General features: G+C 37.6%; 1 protein-coding gene and 1 non-coding gene across 11 annotated transcripts in view; both read right to left on the reverse strand.

Annotated features, from left to right (window-relative positions):
* The window catches only part of BCAS3 (BCAS3 microtubule associated cell migration factor), a 664,948-nt gene that overhangs the window by 565,298 nt on the left and 78,483 nt on the right, over positions 1-21,167 (reverse strand). The gene's annotated exons all lie outside the window — the stretch shown is intronic.
* Positions 8,695-8,767, reverse strand: TRNAK-UUU. Its single transcript has one exon. It is a non-coding gene; the product is annotated as a tRNA-Lys (tRNA).

Consider the following 21,167-nt stretch of genomic DNA (forward strand, 5'->3'; position numbering starts at 1 on the left):
CCAAACGCCCATCGATGATAGACTGGACAGGGAAAATGTGGCACATATACACCATGGAACACTATGCAGCCATAAAAAATGATGAGTTCTTGTCCTTTGTAGGGACATGGATGAACCTAGAAACTATCATTCTCAGCAAACTGACACAAGAACAGAAAATCACACACCGCATGTTCTCACTCATAGGTGGGTGTTGAACAATGAGAACACATGGTCACAGGGAGGGGAGCATCACACACTGGGGTCTGTCGGGGGGAAATAGGGGAGGGACAGCAGGGGGTGGGGAGTTGGGGAGAGATATCATGGGGGGAAATGCCAGATATAGGTAATGGGGAGGAAGGCAGCAAATCACACTGCTTTATGTGTACCTATGCAACAATCTTGCATGTTCTTCACATGTACCCCAAAACCTAAAATGCAATAATAATAAAGAAAGAAAGAAAAGGAAATTTCCCAGACAGAACAGCAAAAACACAAGAGTAGAAAAAAGCATCTTTATACACACACAAGAAACTGAAAGGGATGGGCTCAATGTTCCAATACATAGATGACAGAAGTTCCAAAAAGAGACCAGAGAAAATAGGAGAAAATCACCCAAGAAATAATTCAAAAAGTTTCACCAAAACAAAAAAACTATGATTTTATCAGCTTCTTCAGGTTCTAGCAGAGTAGATGAAACAGGCCAATATCAGAGTATATTGTTTCAAGACAGTGATAACAAAGAAAAGCTTCTAAGAGCTACCAGAGAAGAAACAAATTCTTATAGAATCAGCAATTCAAGTGGTTGCTCCAGGTATTAAATGATACAACTTAACACAAAATCTTTCAGCTAACATCATACACACTGAATGCTTTTCCTCTGAGGTCAGACATAAAGCAAGGATGTCCACTCTCACCACCGTTTTTCAATAGAGTGCTAGAGGTTCTATCCAGTACAATAAGGTATCAAACTGATATTCTCAGGTCACACCTCAAGGAACTAGGGAAACAAGAACAAACCAAACCCAAACCCAGCAGAAGAAAGGAAATAACCAAGAGCAGAACGAAATGAAATTGAAAAAAAAAAAAAAATACAAAAGATATAAGAAACAAGACCTGGTTTTTAGAAAAGATAAATAAAACTGACAGACCATTAGCAAGATTAGCCAAGAAAAGAGAGAATATCTAAACAACTAACCTATGAAACAAAACAGGAGATACTACAATTGACACGAAACACAAAAGATCATCCAAGGCTACTATGAACACCTTCATGGATGTAAACTAGAAAACCTAAAAGAGATGGATAAATTCCTGGAAAAATACAACCCTCCTAGCTTAAATCAGGAAGAATTAGATGCCCTGAACAGACCAATAACAAGCAGCAAGATTGGAATGGTAATTTAAAAAATTACCAACAAAAAGAGTCCAGGACCAAATGAATTCACAGCAGAATTCTCCCAGACATTCAAAAAAGAATTGGTACCAATCCTTCTGACACTATTCCACAAGACAGAGAAAGAAGGAACCCTCCCTAATTCATTCTATGAAGCCAGCATTACCCTAGTACTAAAACAGGAAAGAACATAACCAAAGAAGAAAACTACAGACCCATATCCTTGATGAACATGGATGCTAAAATCCTTAACAAAATATTAGCTAATTGAATCTAACAACATATCATAAAGATAATTCACCATGATCAAGTGGGTTTCATATCAGGGATGCAGGAATGGTACAAATATGGTGCAGTGTATACTGCTAAGGTGATGAGTGCATCAAAATCTCACATATCACCACTAAAGAACTTACTCATGTAACCAAATACCACCTGTATCCCCAACAACTTATGGAAAAATGTGAAGAAAAAAGAAGGAAATTCTGTCACGTGCTACAACATCATGGATGAACCTTGAGAACATTGTAAGTGAAATAAGCCAATCACAAAAAGATAAATATTACATGATTCCACTGAGATGAGACATGTAACGTAGTCACACCAGGGTGGCAGGGGGGAAAAAATTAAAAACTTAAGTAGTCACATTCATTGTTTTAGTACAATTAGTGTCACCATAACAGTATACCTGAGACTAGGTAGTGTGAAGAAAAGAAGTCTACTTGGCTCACACTTCTGGTGGCTGGAAAGTTCAATATTAAGCAGCTGATGAGGGCCTCAGGCTGCTTCAACTCACAACACAAAGCAGAAGGGAGCCAGCATTTGCAGAGATCACATGCCAAACAGCTGGGGAGGCACTTTTCAACTGCCAGCTATTCTGGAAACTAACAGAGTGAGAACTCACTCACTCCCAAGGGAGGGCATTAATCTATTCATGAGGGATCTGTCCCCATGACCTAAGCACCTTCCACCAGGCCCCACTGTTACAGAATCCTTGGAGTGTCACCTTGCCAGCTGGAACCTCTGCCCAAGTTTTGCTCAGGCACACTGGGCTCACTCATCCTGGCAGGCTGCACTCAGCTCACACTACCAGGCTGGATCCCATGCCTGCCAGGAACCAGAGGAGTGGTGAGGGATGTGTCAGCGAGGGAGCATGGTGTCCAGACACTGCTCACAGCCAGGCATGCTAGCCGCAGCAGGGCAAGGACTCTAGGTGCCAGCATGAGGCCCATGCACAAAGCTCCCTCCCTGCCAACTGAGAAGGAGGTGGGGCTTCTGCCTATTCCTAGCTCCCACCAGCTCCGTAGAGCATGCAGCCCAGGAGGAGCCACTGCCATGGCCACCGCTGCCATCATCATCTCCCAACATTTCTGACATTTGCTACAATGGGGATCATATTTTAACATGAAGTTTGGAGGGGACAAATATCCATAGATATATGGATACATAAATACATAAGAAAGATAAACACTAATTTCAGTTAGCTAGAAAGGGACTTAACTCTTATGGGTTTAGGAAGAAGAAAATATTTGGAAAGTGTAGCCAGGGGACTTCAAAATTACCTCTTAGGCTGGGTAATAAAAAGCATTTTTATTGTCTGTTTTTTAGAGATGGTGTCTTCCTCTGTCACCCAGGCTGGAATACAGTGGTGCCATCACAGCTCACTGATGTGTACTCACGTCATGGCTCACATGATGAACTTAACATCATGGCTTACTACAGTGGTGCCATGAGCTCACTAGTGGCTCACTCCAGCCACAAACTCCTGGGCTCAAATGAGCCTTCCTCATCAGCCTCCCAGGTAGCTAGTATTACAGGCATGCGCCACCATGCACAGCTAATTCTTTAATATTTTATAGAGATGGAGGTCTCTCTCTGTTGCCCAGGCTAGTCTTAAACTCCTGGCCTCAAGTGATTCTCCCACCTCAGCCTCCCAAAGAGCTGCAATACAGGTATGAGTCACCATGCCTGGTCAGTAAAAAGCATTTGCAACATTAACAATTCATATTAACTGATCTCTGCAAAAATAATGAGGTTTAATGCAAAGAACAGGTTAATGGTTAAATACTGAGACTGTGACTTGACATACTGTAATACTTTTTAACTGTGATTATAATAATTAAGACTGAAAATTAAGTTAAGATAAGTTCTATCATCTCTTAGACACCAGACTATAGTATCTACACTGGAAGTTTAATGCTGTTGTGCTCTATGATTATACCTGTGAAATAGCTACTGCACTCCAGCCTGGGTAATGCAGCAAGATCCCCAACTCTAAAAGAAAAACAAAACTAGGCCAAGTGTGGTGGCTCACGCCTGTAATCCCAGCACTTTGGGAGGCTGAAGCGGGTGGATCACCTGAAGTCAGGAGTTTGAGACCAGCCTGGCCAACATAGTGAAACCCCATCTCTAGTAAATACAAAAATTAACTGGGCAAGGTGGTATGTGCCTGTAATTCCAGCTAATCAGGACGCTGAGGCAGGAGAATGGCTTGATTGAACTGGGGAGGCAGAGGCTGCAGTGAGCCGAGATCACGCCACTGCACTCCAGCCTGGACAACAGAGAGAGACTCCATCTCAAAAACAAAAACAAAAACACTAAAAACAACTGTTTATGAATAAAACCCTGTACAGTTATTTAAATATTTTAGAATTATATAACAGTGCCTATATCTTTTATACAAATCTGTGATTATGTATTGAGAAAGCATCAAGAATAGGTTTGTTCAAACATAATTTATTGTACATTGTGTGCCATTACTCCTGCTAAACAAATCAATTTCACAGTGCACAATATGACTTTTGATCCAAGCATAAGTTAAAAATTAGCAGCCTCACAGTCCACAACATTTATGTTCCAAATTAATTATAAATGAACTTCATCTATACAGAGCCAATTCTTCACTCCTACATATTTCACCTTCACCTTTAATAATACCTATTTTCCTCCTACTTCCTGGTCTTTACAAGGTCTTTACAGTTTGGACCTATATTATTCATATCAATTTGGTATTTTGATGAATGAAACATCAAGTTTTTAAAATGCAAATAATACTGGCAAGAATGTTGTCATTGTTTCACTTTTCTCAAACCTGAATTGAAAAATTCCAGTAGTTTTCACTGACCTACTGAAGTATATCAGTCGAGTAAATTTTGCTCTGTAGATCAGGTACATAATACTTACTAAAGGTTTATATAGTTTATGGATATTCAAAGAAGCAAAAATTTTAAGCTACAAAATAAAAGCCCTACGTTAAGAATGGCAATAACCCCCAAAAACATTTACTAGAAAGTCCATGCAAGGAGAAAAGACCAGAATCTACAATAAACAAGTATTTTTAAAAAACTTCCAACTTTATAGAAGGCAGACTATTCAGTTAAAAAATTCTTGTTTCAGAGTTAGACAACAATGTAACAAAATCTTAATGTTCATTTAAATAATTTTACTGTGGATAGCTTGAATAAATACAACTCAAAGTGTCCATATAAAAATTCTACAATCTCATGAACATTGTAGCTTGTTTTTTCATGCAGTATAAATAACATGTACTCTTCATGATGCCTAATGGAGTCATCACCCTCCCATAACATAATCCTCCAAATTGCAGCGGATTAACTTTTTATATATAAAATTGCGTGTTTATTTGCATGTACAATAGAGAGAATGACGTTACACACACCTGTTCTACAGCATTTAACAGAATGTACCACGATGATTGAAATGAAAAGCGGCTAGCCAAATCCATCAAATATAAAAACTATTGCAATCCTGTTGCAAAGTCCTTTTGTTAAACTCCTTTTATTCTAAATCCTTTTAATTCTGTCCTATAACACAAAAACATTTACAAAAAGCTTAAAATCCTAATAAATCGCACAATTAAAGTAATGAAAATGGGCTTGCCCACCAAGTCACCAACTCCTCTCCCACACAAAAAACGTCAAAAGCGTTTGCTTGTCAGAAAATGTTAAATAATATCCCCCACCACACACACCATTGTAAACTCATTTAAACCAAAAAGTTTAAGCTCAGATATCAGCCTTAAGGATTTCAAGACATAAAATAGAAATGGCTTCTGCCTGGGTCCAAAAATAGACCCAGAAGCAAATAAAAATCCAACTGATAATGAAATAACTCTACTTTTTTGAAGTTAAGGATTATATATTGAATGTAAAGATTTTATGCAAAAGTATGCTAAAACTAATCAATTTTCACTAAGAAAAATATTTTCTAGAATTCCACTTAACAACTAAATTTACCATTTAAACCATTTCCAAGTCTTCTGCTTCATTTTTTATTTTACTGAAATTATTTTTTAAGATAGATTTGATTCAATCAGTTTTTCCTTCTTGAGTTTAACTTATATATTCTCTCAATGTGAGCTTTCAAGATGCAGTCAAATTTTGCAAATCTGTATTCTATCCATAAAGTTTGATTCTATTATCAATAAATTTTGTGTAAATTTTTAGATTCTGTCAATGTTGTGTGCTACAAAATTCTATTTTCTTACCAAATTTTCTATAATCTTCATTATGAATTGAATAATACTCTCAGTTATTTCTTATCTAAACAGAAAATTGTGAGCAATTTTTTGAGACAGAGAAGAGAGATGAAGTGGAAGATGAGATAAAGAGGGAGAAACAGGAAAGCAGATGGAGAGGCTCCAGGAACCACCAACGAACCCGCCAAAAAGGAGAAACAAGACATAAATCGTACTACTTTGAACTGTTTAAACTAAATATGATCACCAAAGACATCTTTGCCATTTGTCTTAAATGTCTAAAATGTGTGTGTATATTTTAGCCTCCACAGTGACTCCAAAAAGTTTATTAAACTATATTAAAGACAGGATTTTTTGAATGTTAAATATATGAGGTATCCCTTAACCTTTAATGGTACCTTCTATTTCACTTTGATGATCAGCCTCCTGTGTTCTTTCACAGTTTAGACTCATCAGACCTTAAAAAGCACCAAATAAAAATCTTCCATTTTATAGAGGAGTAAAGTGATCTTAAGAGAGGTTAAATAACTTGTCCAAATTCTTGTAGTACTAAATGCTACATATAAACCTCAAAGCTAGACAAGAATTATTTTCTGTTACTCTTATTCACTGAAAAAGCTACTGTCAAAAAAAAAAAAAATACATGATCAACTCATCTGCTGAAAATTGTAAACAAAATTATTAATAAAGGCTAATGCATTTAATCCCTTAGTGTTTCAATCCTCTCATCTGTAAAATGGGGATAAGTACCAATATGCCACATAGTACTGTTGTAAAAAGATAATATACACAAGGCACTAAACATGGTGCTGCAACACAGAAGATCAAACTTTACAAATTTTGTGTTGTTTCTGGCAACTCTGCCATGGTGAAACCATTCATCTACTTTTCTAGTTTAAAAAAAAAAAAAAAGGCCGAGTGCGGTGGCTCAAGCCTGTAATCCCAGCACTGTGGGAGGCCGAGGTGGGTGGATCACGAGGTCAAGAGATCGAGACCATCCTGGTCAACATGGTGAAACCCCGTCTCTACTAAAAATACAAAAAATTAGCTGGGCATGGTGGTGCGTGCCTGTAATCCCAGCTACTCAGGAGGCTGAGGCAGGAGAATTGCCTGAACCCAGGAGGTGGAGGTTGCGGTGAGCCGAGATCACGCCATTGCACTCTAGCCTGGGTAACATGAGTGAAACTCCATCTCAAAAAAAAAAAAAAAAAAGACAATATTCATGTCCTCGACTCCTGTCTTGCTCTTCTTACCAACGTGCCAGTATCTCCTTATCATCTCCCCACATTGCTCACTCACTCTGACCCCATACTGGAGTATGTCAAACACACCCTTGCCTCAGTAATGCTGCACTTTCTCCTCTCTGGTTGGAAATACACAGCTTCTCCTTGTGATCTGTATAGTTCACTTGCATACTTTGCTGGGTCTTTACTAAAGTATCTCCTAACCAGGAAATTGTTTCTGGAGACCATCCTCCATCCTACTCTATCTCCTTATCCTGATTTGTTTCTTCACAGCACTTAACAGAATCTCATATTGCGCACATTATATATTGTTGATTTACTTATTTGCTCAGCATACTCAAATGTTAACTCTATGAAACAAAAAGACTTGAATGAGAATGTTCCTAATAGCTTACTCATAATAACTCAAAGCAATATTCAACTCAAATTCCATCAGCAGAAAAACTGGTAACGTGGTATATTCATATAATGAAATATACTTCACAATAAAAAGGAAAGATATATTGATGTATGCAACATCATCAAAAGCAGGGAAAACTGCTCACTGAAACAAAAGAAAACAGAACAGTAGAAGCTTCTGGCAGTGATGAGGGTGACTGGGAAAGCACATGTGAGAACTTTCTGGGGTGACAGAAATGCTAGCTTTACAGAGGCATAGATTACAACTACATATACGTTTGTCAAAACTCAAACTATAACACATAATTCTGTGTATTTATCTACATAAATTATGCCTTCATTTTAAAAATTTAAGCAAATAAGAAATATGTTTAGTGGCAAAGAATATATAAACTGTTTGCATGACATTAACAGTGGCTGATTAGAGTAGGAGAAAAGAGCTGAGCTTTTGCTCCTTTATTATCCACGGTATAAGAAAATCTTAATCATCAGTCTAGGTGAAGGATTTGTAGGTGTTTATTATCCTATGCTTTCTACCTTTATGAAGGCTTAAAGTTTTTGAAAATAAAAAGTTGGAAAACACACAAATTGGAATAAAAAGTAATCCAATTCACTCCAAATGTTAATCACTTCAACTTTAAAAGGGACTGTCAATAATAAAACATAAGGCTTTTACAATTTGTAGTCTGGTCTCTCTAGAGAAATGTTAACAGAAAAACAAGTAACCTTAGAATAAGCACTTGGAACAACTGACCTCTTTTTCATTTCAATTGCTGACTGCAAACATGGGCACAGTCATGCATGCTCCCATACCAAAGCCAATTAACGTTCATGAGTCTTGTCAATGAGCATATTAAAATGTTTACATATTCATAGTAATATACATAGATTTTATAATTCAGATTTCCACTGCCATATATTATATACATATACATTTGCAGGGGGTGGAAAATGAGACAGAGTCTTGCTCTGTTGCCTATGCTGGAACACAGAGGCACAATCTCGGCTCACTGCAGCCTCAACCTCCCAAGCTCAAGCAACCCTCCCACCTTAGCATTCCGAGTATCTGAGACTACAGATGTGCACCACCATTCCCAGCTAAAACAACACTTTTTCTTTTTTATTTTTTTGTTTTTTCAAAGGTGGAGTCAGAATTAGGTACTAAAAGCCACAGGACACACCCAAATAGGGACTTGAACCCTGGACCCTCAGATTAAAAGTCTGATGCTCTACCAGCTGAGCTATCCAGGTTTCCTCATACTATACATATTTTCATATTCTGCCCATATGTCCAGGTAAACAATATTAATACCCTGAAATTACCTACATAATTTTATCCATAGTAATTCAATCCTGAATAAAACATAAACAGTTGACCCTTGGTATCTGCGAGGGATTGGTTCCAGGACCTCCCTCCGATACTAAAATCTGCCAGTCCTCAAGTCTCTGGCATAAAATTGCATTGTACCTGTATATAACCTATGCACATCCTCCTGTGTACTTTAAATCATCTTTAGTTTATTTATAATATCTAATACAAGGTGAATGCTATATAAACAGTTATTATACTGTATTGTTTAGGCAATAATGAAAAGGGGAAAATCTGTATAAGTTTAGTTCAGACATAGCTTTTTTCCTATTTCTGATCCATAGTTGGTTGAATCCACAGTTGTGGAAACCACAGATACTGAGAGCTGACTGTTGTTGAATACGGCAGAGTTTTTTATGTTGTAGATAATTGTTGTACAAAATGAGACATTAGCATACATATTGCTCTGTATCTTATTTTTCTCACTCAATACCTCAAGTAAATCCCTTTAGGTCAACAAATATACGCCTAACTCAGTATTAAATCACTTCATAATATTGCACAATATGGCTGTTAACAATTGGTTTGACCATTCCTACCGATATATATTCAGGCTGTCTGACTATAAACATCCTAGTAAAAATATTCTGGTAATGTATGGGTACTTTTGTTCATATGAAACAGACTTTCAAAAGTGAAACTACTGGCCGGGAGTGGTAGCTCATGTCTGTAATTCCAGCACTTTGGGAGGCCAAGGGAGGCAGATCGCTTAAGGCCAGGAGTTCGAGACCAGTCTGGCCACCATGGCAAACCCCCATTTCTACTAAAATTACAAAAATTAGCCGGGCATAGTGGCACACACCTGTAATTCCAGCTACTCAGGAGACTGAGGTAAAAGAATTACCTGGACCTGGGAGGCAGAGGCTTCAGTGAGCCAAGATTATACCAATATGCTCCAGCCTGGGCAACAGTGAGACTCCGTCTCAAAAAATAAAAAACTAAGAAAAAAAGTGAAACTCATAAGTTAAAGGGCATGTTTGTGATTGCTAGATACATTTAATTTAGTAAATATTGCTTGCTGAGTTACTTTACAGAAATACATCTAAAATTCACATTTCTCTCATAACCAGGCACAGTGGCATGTATCTATAATCCCAGCTACTCGAAAGAATTAGGTGGGAGGATTGCAAGCCCATGAGTTCAAGACCAGCCTGAGCAACATAGCGAGATTCCACCTCATTTTAAAAAATTATTTTGTTTAATTTTTTAGGAAGAATGCATGCCATCATTACTAAGTATTTTCACCTTTTTTTTCAATTTGGTAATTATACATGTAGACCCTTTCTTCTGTATTCCCAAATTATAAATGCTGCACTCCTTTAGATAAGATGCCTAACATCTTCAATAAAAGAGATTTTGAACTTAGACATACTACATGCTTTGATGGCATTATTTAATATAGAATTCTGACTATATTCCTAATGTTTAGATAGTTTCCTGGCACCAGTTCTACAATAGAGTGCTGCTTTATATTATACTTCATTTCTACGTTTGCCCAGCCACATCTCATTTATCTTCCCATATTTAAGGAAACTTTATGTGGCCAATTCTCATTGTACACTACAGCTGCCCATAAAGAACTCTAGAGAAGTCAAAGAGAATATTATAACATGAGAAACAAACAAAGAGAGTCTCAAATAATACCTGTAGCATTATCTCATAATTTATACAAATGTGGAAATTCTGTATATAACTTAGAGGTAGAGTACATTTAGTTTAGAACAAATACGCCCAGAAAAAAAGGCAAATAGGAAGTTACTGATGGGAAAACTGTTATGTAGCTATTATGAGGAATACTGTATCACCAAAAATGTTAAGATGCTTAAAAAATATTTTTTGTTTGTTTTTAAGGTCTTTATTTTCTTCAGGGCAGTTTTAGGTTCACAGCAAAATGAAGAGGAAAGTACAGAGATCTCTCAGATATCCACCACCAGGCATAGACACAGTCTACCACGTTATCAGTATTTGTTGATTCCAGGCACAGTGGCTCACGCCTATAATCCCGGCAGTTTGGGAGGATAAGGCAGGCAGACTGTCTGAGCCCAGGAGTTTGAGACCAGCCTGGGCAACATAATGAAACCCCATCACTACAAAAAATACAAAGAATTAACCTGACGTGGTAGTGTACGCCTATAGTTCCAGCTACTCAGGAGACCGAGGTGGGAAGATCGCTTGAGCCCGAGTTAAGGGCTGTAGTGAGCTATGATTGCACCACTGCACTCCAACCTGGGCAAAACAGCAACACTGTCTCAAAAATAAATAAACTGTTGATTGAACAACTGATGAACCTACACTGACACATTATTTTCATCCAAAGTCCATAGTTTACACTGGGGTTCATTCTTCGGGTTGCGTACATTCTATGGGTTTGAACAAATATATAATGACATGTATTAGCATATCAAATATTTTCACTGCCCTAAAAATCCTGTATGCTCTGGTTATTCATCCCTTCCACTCCCTGGAAAGACCTATATTTATGGTATGTACACAAATATGTAAGTATACGTGTGCATGCATTTGAGGCCCCAAATTTAATTGGCATGACAGAGAAAGCCTTAATTTAGAATTTCAAAAGACCAACTAACATGTTTTCTGGTCACAACACTTGATCTGAACAGAAGTAACATAGAAAACAGAAAAAGCATGAAATTTTAAATCAGATAGGCATGAATTTCCAAACTGGCTTTCATAATTAATTGGTTTGTAACCTACATTCTGATGGTCAACTGCCATATCTATGAAGTGGAGATTCTACCTACCTCAAGCATACCAAGTGCTCAAAAAAAGGGTAGCTGTTGTCATAAACTAAGATAAAATGAAGAATTCTTAAAGTGATGTTTAAAAGTTGGTAAAATAACATAACATCTTTAACAATAATTTCAATTACACAGGCAATTATTAAGCAACCATTATTAGGTCTCGCATTGTGCTACAAGCTATTTGAAAGAATGCAACAGATAAACAAAAGTAGTTTTTAAAATCATATCTCCTCAGTAATAACTGGACTCCTCATACGTGGTCATCCTTAATTTACAGACTTTATCCAAGATAAAATGGCTATGTAGCAGGTTTAGGTTTCTTTTGCTTTTGTGAAAATTAATCTGATTTCTAACTCAGTTATTCATCTGGTGTGCTCAGTTTCTGACAGAAATTCTAGGTGGAGGATGGTGAGGGCAATGACAGGAGGGCAGAAAGAATTTAAAACATTATATTCAAAGAGATAAATGGCAGAGAATTTTCCAGAATTTCTAAAGAAAGAACCAGAAACCTTAGTAAGTCTCCAGCATAATAAAGAGACATTCACATCTAGAAAAAGGTCTAGAAGCATATAGCAAGGTTATCAACTAATGCAGGAAAAAATTGAATTATGGAAAAATAGGTAAAGAAATACACATAATTGTATAATTTATTTTTATAAAAATTTCTTTTTATATTTGTTTTTAAGGGGTAGGGGAAAAAACAGGAAAATACAACAGAAACAATAGAGGAAATGTGATTCAAATAAGTATAAATTAAGCTAGGTTGAAAGAGAAAAACGGCCGGGCGCAGTGGCTCACATCTGTAATTGCAGCACTTTGGGAGGCCGAGGCGGGCAGATCACGAGGTCAAGAGATCAAGACCATCTTGGCCAACACGGTGAAATCCCATCTCTACTAAAAATACAAAAAATTAGCTGGGCATGGTAATAGTGCTGTAGTCCCAGCTACTCGGGAGGCTGAGGCAGGAGATTGCTTGAAACCAAAAAACAGAAGTTGCAGAGTGAGTCTTTGTCTCAAAGAAAAAAATAAAGAGAGAAAAACACGAAGGAGAACAAAGAAAAGGTCTCACTCTGTCACCCAGGCTGGAGTACAGTGGCACAATCATAGCTCACAACAACCTCCACCTCCCAAATAAGTTCAAGAGATTCTCGTGCCTCAGCCTCCTGAGTAATAGAGACTACAGGCATGTACCAACATGCCTGGCTAATTTTTGTATTTTTAGAAGAGACGCGGTTTCACCATGTGGGCCAGCTGGTCTCAAACTCCTAATCTCAAGTGATCCTTCCATCTTGGCTTCCGCAAGTGATGGGATTACAAGCATGAACCACCATGCCCAGTTGGAAAATTCTTTCTTTGGGAACGATGGCCAAAAAAAGCCAGGCACAGTGGCTCACACCAGAACTTCGGGATGCGAGGCCGGTGGATCACTTGAGGTCAGGAGTATGAGACCAGCCTGGCCAACATAGTGAGACCACCCCATCTCTGCTAAAAATACAAATTAGCCCAGCATGGTGGTGCACACCTGTAACCCCACCTACTCCAGAGGCTGGGGCACAAGAATCACTTCAACCCAGGAGTTGGAGGCTGCAGTGAGCTGAGATCACGCCACTGCACTCCAGCCTGGGCGACAAAGTGAGACTCTGTCTCAAAAAGAAAAGATGGCAAAAAAGACAAAAAATAAGACAGAACCATGGTGGCAAATTACCTTAAAGAGTCAAAATTTAAACATCTGTATGCACATCTAACAAAATATCTACAGATATTCTACAATTAACTTAGGAAAGCATCTCAAAAAATGTATGGCTATATTAGCCACAACTCAAAGAAAGATATAAAGGACCTCGGCCTGGAAATTAGAAGGAACAAAGCTGTGATATAATTTATAAGAGGAAGCTCTGCAACACAGCTTAGATAGAACTATTTTCCAAAAAAGTTATCAAAAATTCATATCCAGAGATCTTTTATACCAATAAATCTCTGTGTATAACAAGTTACCTAAAGTACTAGCATGACGAAAAAGTTTTTTTGGGGACTGAGCATGGTGGCTTATGCCTGCAATACCAGCGCTTTGGGAGGCTAAGGCAGATGGACCACCTGAGGTCAGGAGATCGAGATCAGCCTGGCCAACACAGTGAAAGCCTGTCTCTACCAAAAATAGATAAATTAGCCTGGAATGGTGGCAGGCAAATGTAATCCCAGCTACTTGGGAGGCTGAGGCAGGACAACTGCTTGAACCCAGGAAGTACGGAGTTTGCAGTAAGACAGGATCACAAGATCACTCCACTGCACTCCACCCTGGGCGACAGAGTGATACCGTCTCAAAAAATTTAAAAGAAATAAAATGAAAATCAAGATTTTTAGACATTTGGATATTTTCGCAAAAATACTGCAATAGAAATCAAGCTCCAGTGATCATATCAGAACCTTGTCTTACCTATTTTTCAAAGGTCTATATGTTAAATAGCACCAAGAAGATTTCTCAAACATAATCATACCATTCTTGCATGATTCAGAAAAACTCAGAGAGTGGTGTATGTTGAGTAGCCCTTATCTGAAATGCTTGGGAACAGAAGCATTTCAGATTGCAGACTCCTTTGGATTTTGGAATATCTGTATATACATAATAAGCTATCTTGGAGATAGGAACCAAGTCTAAACATGAAATTCACTTATGTTTCATATGTACCTTATACATGTAGCCTGAAAGTAATTTGATACAGTATTCTTTCAATTTTAACCACATTATATTAATAATTATATTAATGATATAATTATTAATAGTATAATAATATTAATATAATGTGGTTAGAAGCAAGGCTGCATTCAGACAAATTAAGAGCACTAATACCATATTAACCAAAAGTGTACTACAAAAAAAGATTATTTAGATATTTGTTCAAATATCTGCCTAGGAAAAAATCTACTTCAGACACAAGGCAATTTTTTATAGAAATGTGTTAATATATAAATAAACCATGCCTTTATCATGCCACACAATCATATGCTACTTAGAGCATACACCCAACACACACAAATAAAACATTCAACCAAAAGAATACTACTACAGGGTCAAATGCTAGAGCTATCTTTTTTCATGGTATATCATCTTATAAAGAGATTTAAAGCCACTTATGCCACTCAGATATCAAATACATCCACTTCTAAATTGTGGGAATCTGTCCAGCTCCTTTAAAGATTTATAGACTGTAGGAAAATAAGTCTTGCTGAGTAACACAAACTGCTTGCTGAGTGAACACCAATTTGCCAAGAACAACAATACCTGACAAATGAGAAGGAGACAATCAAAGTTAATAATGTGTGCATGGATTTCACTATTTTGTGGCAAATTACCTTATCTCTATTCTCATTTGAAAATAAGGATTGGCCGGGCACGGTGGCTCACGCCTGTAATCCCAGCACTTTGGGAGGCCGAGGTGGGTGGATCACCTGAAGTCAGGAGTTCAAGACCAGCCTGGCCAAGATGGTGAAACCCCATTTCAATTAAAAATAAATAAACAAATTTTATTTAAGGGCCGGGCGTGGTGGCTCAAGCCTGTAATCCCAGCACTGTGGGAGGCCGAGGCGGGTGGATCACGAGGTCAAGAGATCGAGACCATCCTGGTCAACATGGTGAAACCCTGTCTCTACTAAAAATACAAAAAATTAGCTGGGCATAGTGGCCCGTGCCTGTAATCCTAGCGACTCAGGAGGCTGGGGCAGGAGAATTGCCTGAACCCGGGAGGCGGAGGTTGCGGTGAGCCGGAGATTGCGCCATTGCACTCCAGCCTGGGTAACAAGACCGAAACTCCGTCTCAAAAAACAAAAAAAAAAAATTTATTTAAAAAGGAAAATAAGGATTTATTCAATTACAGAACACAATTTTATTAATTTAAAATTTTCCTCCACCACAAAATGAAACAAGCATATGAATGAATTCCATATAATAGTAACTATCTTAATAATCCCTTATAAAATTAACTAAAAATATATTCTGTTCAGAGGAGATGAAATGAGTGTGAGAAGGGGAAGGAGTAATAAACAGGAAAATCACAAATTCTAGACAAGGATGCTAAAGGCCCCAGTGTTACAGATTTACTAAGTTCTCAGATATGACATGAAAGGTACAACTGATAAAAGAAAAAAATGATAACTTGGACTTCATCCAAACTGAGAGGATGAAATGATAAGCCATGGACAGAATGAAAATACTTGAAAATCATATATCCAACAAATGACTTGTATCCAGAGTTTGTAAAGAACTATCTAAACTCAATAGCAATTAGGAAAAGACATAATGGACATTTCACCAAAGAAGACACAGGGATTTGGGTGTTGAACAATGAGAACACATGGACACAGGGAGGGGAGCACTACACACTGGGGTCAGTTGGGGGAAATAGGGGAGGGACGGTGGGGGGTGGGGAGCTGGGGAGAGATAGCAAGGGGAGAAATGCCAGATGTAGGTGATGGGGAGGAAGGCAGCAAATCACACTGCCACGTGTGTCCCTATGCAACAATTTTGCATGTTCTTCACATGTACCCCAAAACCTAAAATGCAATAAAATAAATAAATGGGAAAAAAAAAAAAAAAAGAAGACACAGGGATTTCAAATGAGCATATAAAAATATGTTCATTTTTAGGAATTATGAAAGGAGTGGTACTAAAGAAAACTATGAGATAAAAATCTAATCTCCAAAAACTAAAAGGTAATAACTAAGAAAGAAAGGCAGCAACAAAGAGAGAGGAAATAACTTTCCAAAAAGAGGATGAGGACATAGAAATTTTGCAGATGATGAATAGTGACTTCCGAGAGAGCCCTGTCAAAAAGTTTCTGGAGCAGGTATTTGAGAGAATGGGGGAATGAATACAGATGGAGTTTGTAAACTGAATGCCAGATGGAGACAGGGTGAGAATGAGAAATAACCTGTGAGTTTTTATGGGTTGTTTTCTTTTTTTTTTTTTGAGACAGAGTCTCGCTCTGCCGCTCAGGCTGGAGTGCAGTGACATGATCTCAGCTCACTGCAACCTCTGCTTCCCGGATTCAGGCAATTCTCATGCCTCAGCCTCCTGAGTAGCTGGGATTATAGGCACCCCCCGCCACACCCGGCTGATTTTTTTAAATTGTAGTAGAGATGGGGTTTTGCCATGTTGGCCAGGCTGGTCTCCAACTCCTGGCCTTAAGTGATGTACCTGCCTCGTGCTCTCAAAGTGCTGAGATTACAGGTGTGAGGCACCATGCCTGGTCAAGTTTTATTTTATTTTTTTATTTTTATTTTTATTTTTTTGCCTGGCCAAGTTTTGAGTTTGTTGTGGTGATTGAGGTAAACAAGGGTAAAGAAACATAAGGAACTTAGTGGCCATAGTTGGATAACAGTAGTGGCATTGCTTTTTTGAGTACAGTAGGAGAGGAAGAGAATAAGGGGGTGATGGGAAAGACACCAAGAGTTCTGGAGACACTTTTTCCATACTGCCAGTAGTAGTGTGGAAGTCATGGAGTTCCCTCCTGATATTTGTTGATTTTAGCCATTTTGTCAGTAAAATATATATATACATATACATATATACGCGCACACACACACATATATGTATATACTTTACTTCATTTGTTCTTATATCGCTATAAGATAGGTTAAAGACACACATTATTAGCTGGGCATGGTGGTGCGTGCCTGTAATCCCAGCTACTCAGGAGGCTGAGGCAGAAGAATTGCCTGAACCTAGGAGGCGGAGGTTGCGGTGAGCCGAGATCGCGCCATTGCACTCCAGCCTGGGTAACAAGAGTGAAACTCTGTCTCAAAAAAAAAAAAAAAAAAGGCAAGACACACATTAGTTACATTTGGAAAACTAATATTAATGTATAAAGGTTAAATGACTAATGTGAGATATTATAGTGGCTTTTTCAAAAATACGAATAAAATACCAAGAGCAGATATTAGCTCTATATATGCAGTCATTCTGATTAAAGAGTATACATAATACATATATATGTATGTGTATATATGTATGTATATATGTGTATGTATGTATGTATATATATGTATGTGTATATACATACATGTATACATACATGTATATATACATGTATGTATATACACATACATATATGCAGTCATTCTGATTAAAGAGTATACATACATATATATACATATATGTATGTGTACTCTTTAATCAGAATGACTGCACATATACATTTTACTTTTTTTTTTAAAAAAAGTAAACAGATTACTTTAAAAGTGAAAAACTAAGTTAATACTGTTTTAATAAATTTAAAACATTAACAAACTATGAAGTACAGCTTTATACCAAGAAAATTTATCAGGGCAAAATACTGTATGTATTTCCCATACAGAGGGAAAGAAGTCTCTTTTTAAATTCTTCACCCAAACTTTAATTTTAATCTCTAACTCATAATTCTAATTTTTTTTAATTTATAATCCAATAAAGACTGCCATATTCTGTTTCTCTCATTTGCATCTTTCTCCTCTCCACCTTGAGCACTGAGTACAAAGAATTAGACCATTCGTAATTCTTCGTTCATTTCTTCTCAATAAATACATGGACGTCTTCTTTATATTTTAATAATGAACACGCCCCCCCATCCATAAGAAGTAAAACACTGCCAAAAACTTTCATTTACTCACACAGATTCATACATTCCAAACCCTATCACCCATTACCAGGTAGTCAGTATCCTAAAACTTGTGCAGACCATTCCTTTGCACACACCCAGTTTTTGTTTTCCTTATTTTAAAATTAGAAGGTTTTTATTAGTTAGTGTGTCTGGTTGTTACTGCTAACTATATAAAATTAAATAAATTCACTTGGCCGCAAATTAGATTATTTCCATGTTCTACAAATGAAAAAAATAGAAATTTTGAAATATTCCCAAGGTAAAACCTATATATACACATAAAAACTGCAAAGTACAGTAACAAGAGATAAAAATTCAATGAAAACTAGGTTAAACAGTAGGTGCCAAAAAGATAGTTTAAATGATAACAGTGGAGGCCCTCACTTCTTGTTGTTAAGACTAAAAGCATCATGGGGAAAGAAAATAATGATGCCAGTCTCTGAAAGGCAAGAATCATAGTAGTCCCTTGTTGATAGTTAAGAGGAGAAGGAAAGTTTAAGACTCCTTTACCCATTCATGAGATCAAAAGAAATAAAGGAATCCCTTGGTGTTTTTATCACTTGCTTTTGCTACTGCATCTAGCACCTGAGAGAAGAAAACACAATTAATGCTATGATACCTCCAGAAATTTCTCTATAATGCGTCTATCTTTCAAAGTGTTTGAGATTTAACTTCTCCAAAGACATATTAAAATTTTTTAACTGTCTTACAGATGAAATTCAATTCCAAATTTATTTTTTTCTTTATTTGCAAAAACTCACATAGAACTTTTACTACGTACCCAGAGCTATCCTAAGCACTCTTACGTTATTCAAAAGAAGGAGCTAACGCAAAATGCTGAACCTCTGCAGCAGATCAGATTTCCCATCCTGCCAGAAAAACTTAAGAAACAGATAAAATGCAAAAAAAAAAAAAAAAAAAAAAAAAACCAGTTTCAAGACATTTGACAACAGGCAACCCAGGACAGTGATCCTTGAGACAAGTGAAACAATTCATGTGAGCTCTATGAATGCCCCAACTTAGCACTCATTCATTTAAGTATTGTCAATGGCTGCTTTTACCCCAACAGGGCAGAGATGAATAGTGGAATAGTGAGGACAGATTGCCCACAAGCCTAAAACACCATCTAGCCCTCTTAAGAAAATGTCTATAGACCCCTGCTCTAGATTAATGGCTATTCTAGGAATACCTAACAAAGAATAAGAGAAAGTATTGAAAGAATAAAATTATTACCAAGTAGTTTACTTGTGTCCCAGGACAAAGCCAAAAATATTTAAAGGAATACAAGGTAGCCCTGAGCAACCTAAGATTCAAAATGTGTGGCATCCAAACAAAAATTTTAAGTCATGAAAAGAAGTAGGAATAAATACAACCCATGATAAGGAGAAAAATCAATCAATGGAATCAAATTAGATAACAATAAAATTCCTATGAGAAACATACTCCTTTTATTCAAGAAGGGAAAATGAGCACGATAGAGACACATGGATGATCTCTGCCTTTACACACACACATACACGTGTACATGCAAATTATAAGTGGAAAATGCAGTATCTGAGAAAAAAATACACTGGACAGGTTAACAACATTAGATACTGCACACACAAAAACAAACAGGAAGAGGCAGCAGTAGAAACTACTGGAAGAAGGGGGAGGAAAAGACTTCAAAAGTGAACAAAGCATCAGTGAGTTGTGAAACAAGTGAGCTAAAATCCACGCAGAGGAAGGAAAGAAAAAGTATTTTAATACACTTTGTAAAAAGTATCATAAAGAAAATAAGCAGACAAGCCATAGGTAGGAGAAGATATTTCCAAAAGCCTTGTCTGATAAAGGACTATTACCCAAAAACATACAAAGAACTCCTCCAAACACAACACTAAGGCTGGGCAAAGTGGCTCACGCCTGTAATCCCAGCACTTTGGGAGACCAAGGTAGGCGGATCACTTGAAGGCAGAAGTTCAAGACCAGCCTGGGAAATATGGTGCAACCCTGTCTTCACAAAAAATACAACAATTAGCCAGGCACGGTGGTGCACGCCTGTTGTCCCAGCTACTCAGGACACTGAGGCAGGAGGATCACCTGAACCTGGGAGGCAGAGGCAACTGTGAGCCATGATCATGCCACTGCTCTCCAGCCTGGGTGACAGGATGAGACTCTGTCTCAAAAATAAATAAATGAAACAAAACCCAACAATAAGAGAAAAACCTGATTTAAAAATGGGCAAAAGACCTGAACAATCGGCCAGGTGCAGTGGCTCATGCTGTAATCCCAATACGTTGGGAGGCTGAGATAGGCAGATGGTTTGAGACCAGTAGTTTAAGACCAGCCTTGCCAACATGGCAAAACCCCATCTCTACAAAAAATACAAAAATTAGCCAGACGTGGTGGTGCTTGCCTATAGTCTCAGCTACTTGGAAGGCTGAGTTGGGAGGACTGCTTGAGCCTGGGAGGTCAAGGCTGCAGTGAGTCATGATCACACCTCTGCATTTCAGATTTCAGTCCTGGTGACAGAGTGAGACCCTGCCTCAAAAAAAGAAAAAAAAAAAAAAAAAAAAAAAAGGCCTGAAGACCTGAAGAGTCACCTTACTAAAGGAGATAATACATGACATATAAGCATATTTAAAGATGTTCCACATCATATGTCATTAGGGAATCGCAACTTTAAACAATAAGATACCAATGCACAGCTATCAGAATAGTCAAATTTCAGAACACTGACACCACCGAATGGTGGCAAAGATGGAAGCTACACAACTCTCATTCATTGCTGGTGGAAATAATAAATGATACAGCCACTTTGGAAGACAGCTTTGCAGTATCTTACAAAACTAAACATACTTTTACCACACAATGCCAAAAGCATGCTCCCTGGTACTTATCCAAATAAG

This window comes from Sapajus apella, unplaced genomic scaffold, assembly GCF_009761245.1.
Source record: "Sapajus apella isolate SASKATOON/1434 unplaced genomic scaffold, GSC_monkey_1.0 scaffold12, whole genome shotgun sequence".
NCBI classification, from domain to species: Eukaryota; Metazoa; Chordata; class Mammalia; order Primates; family Cebidae; genus Sapajus; species Sapajus apella.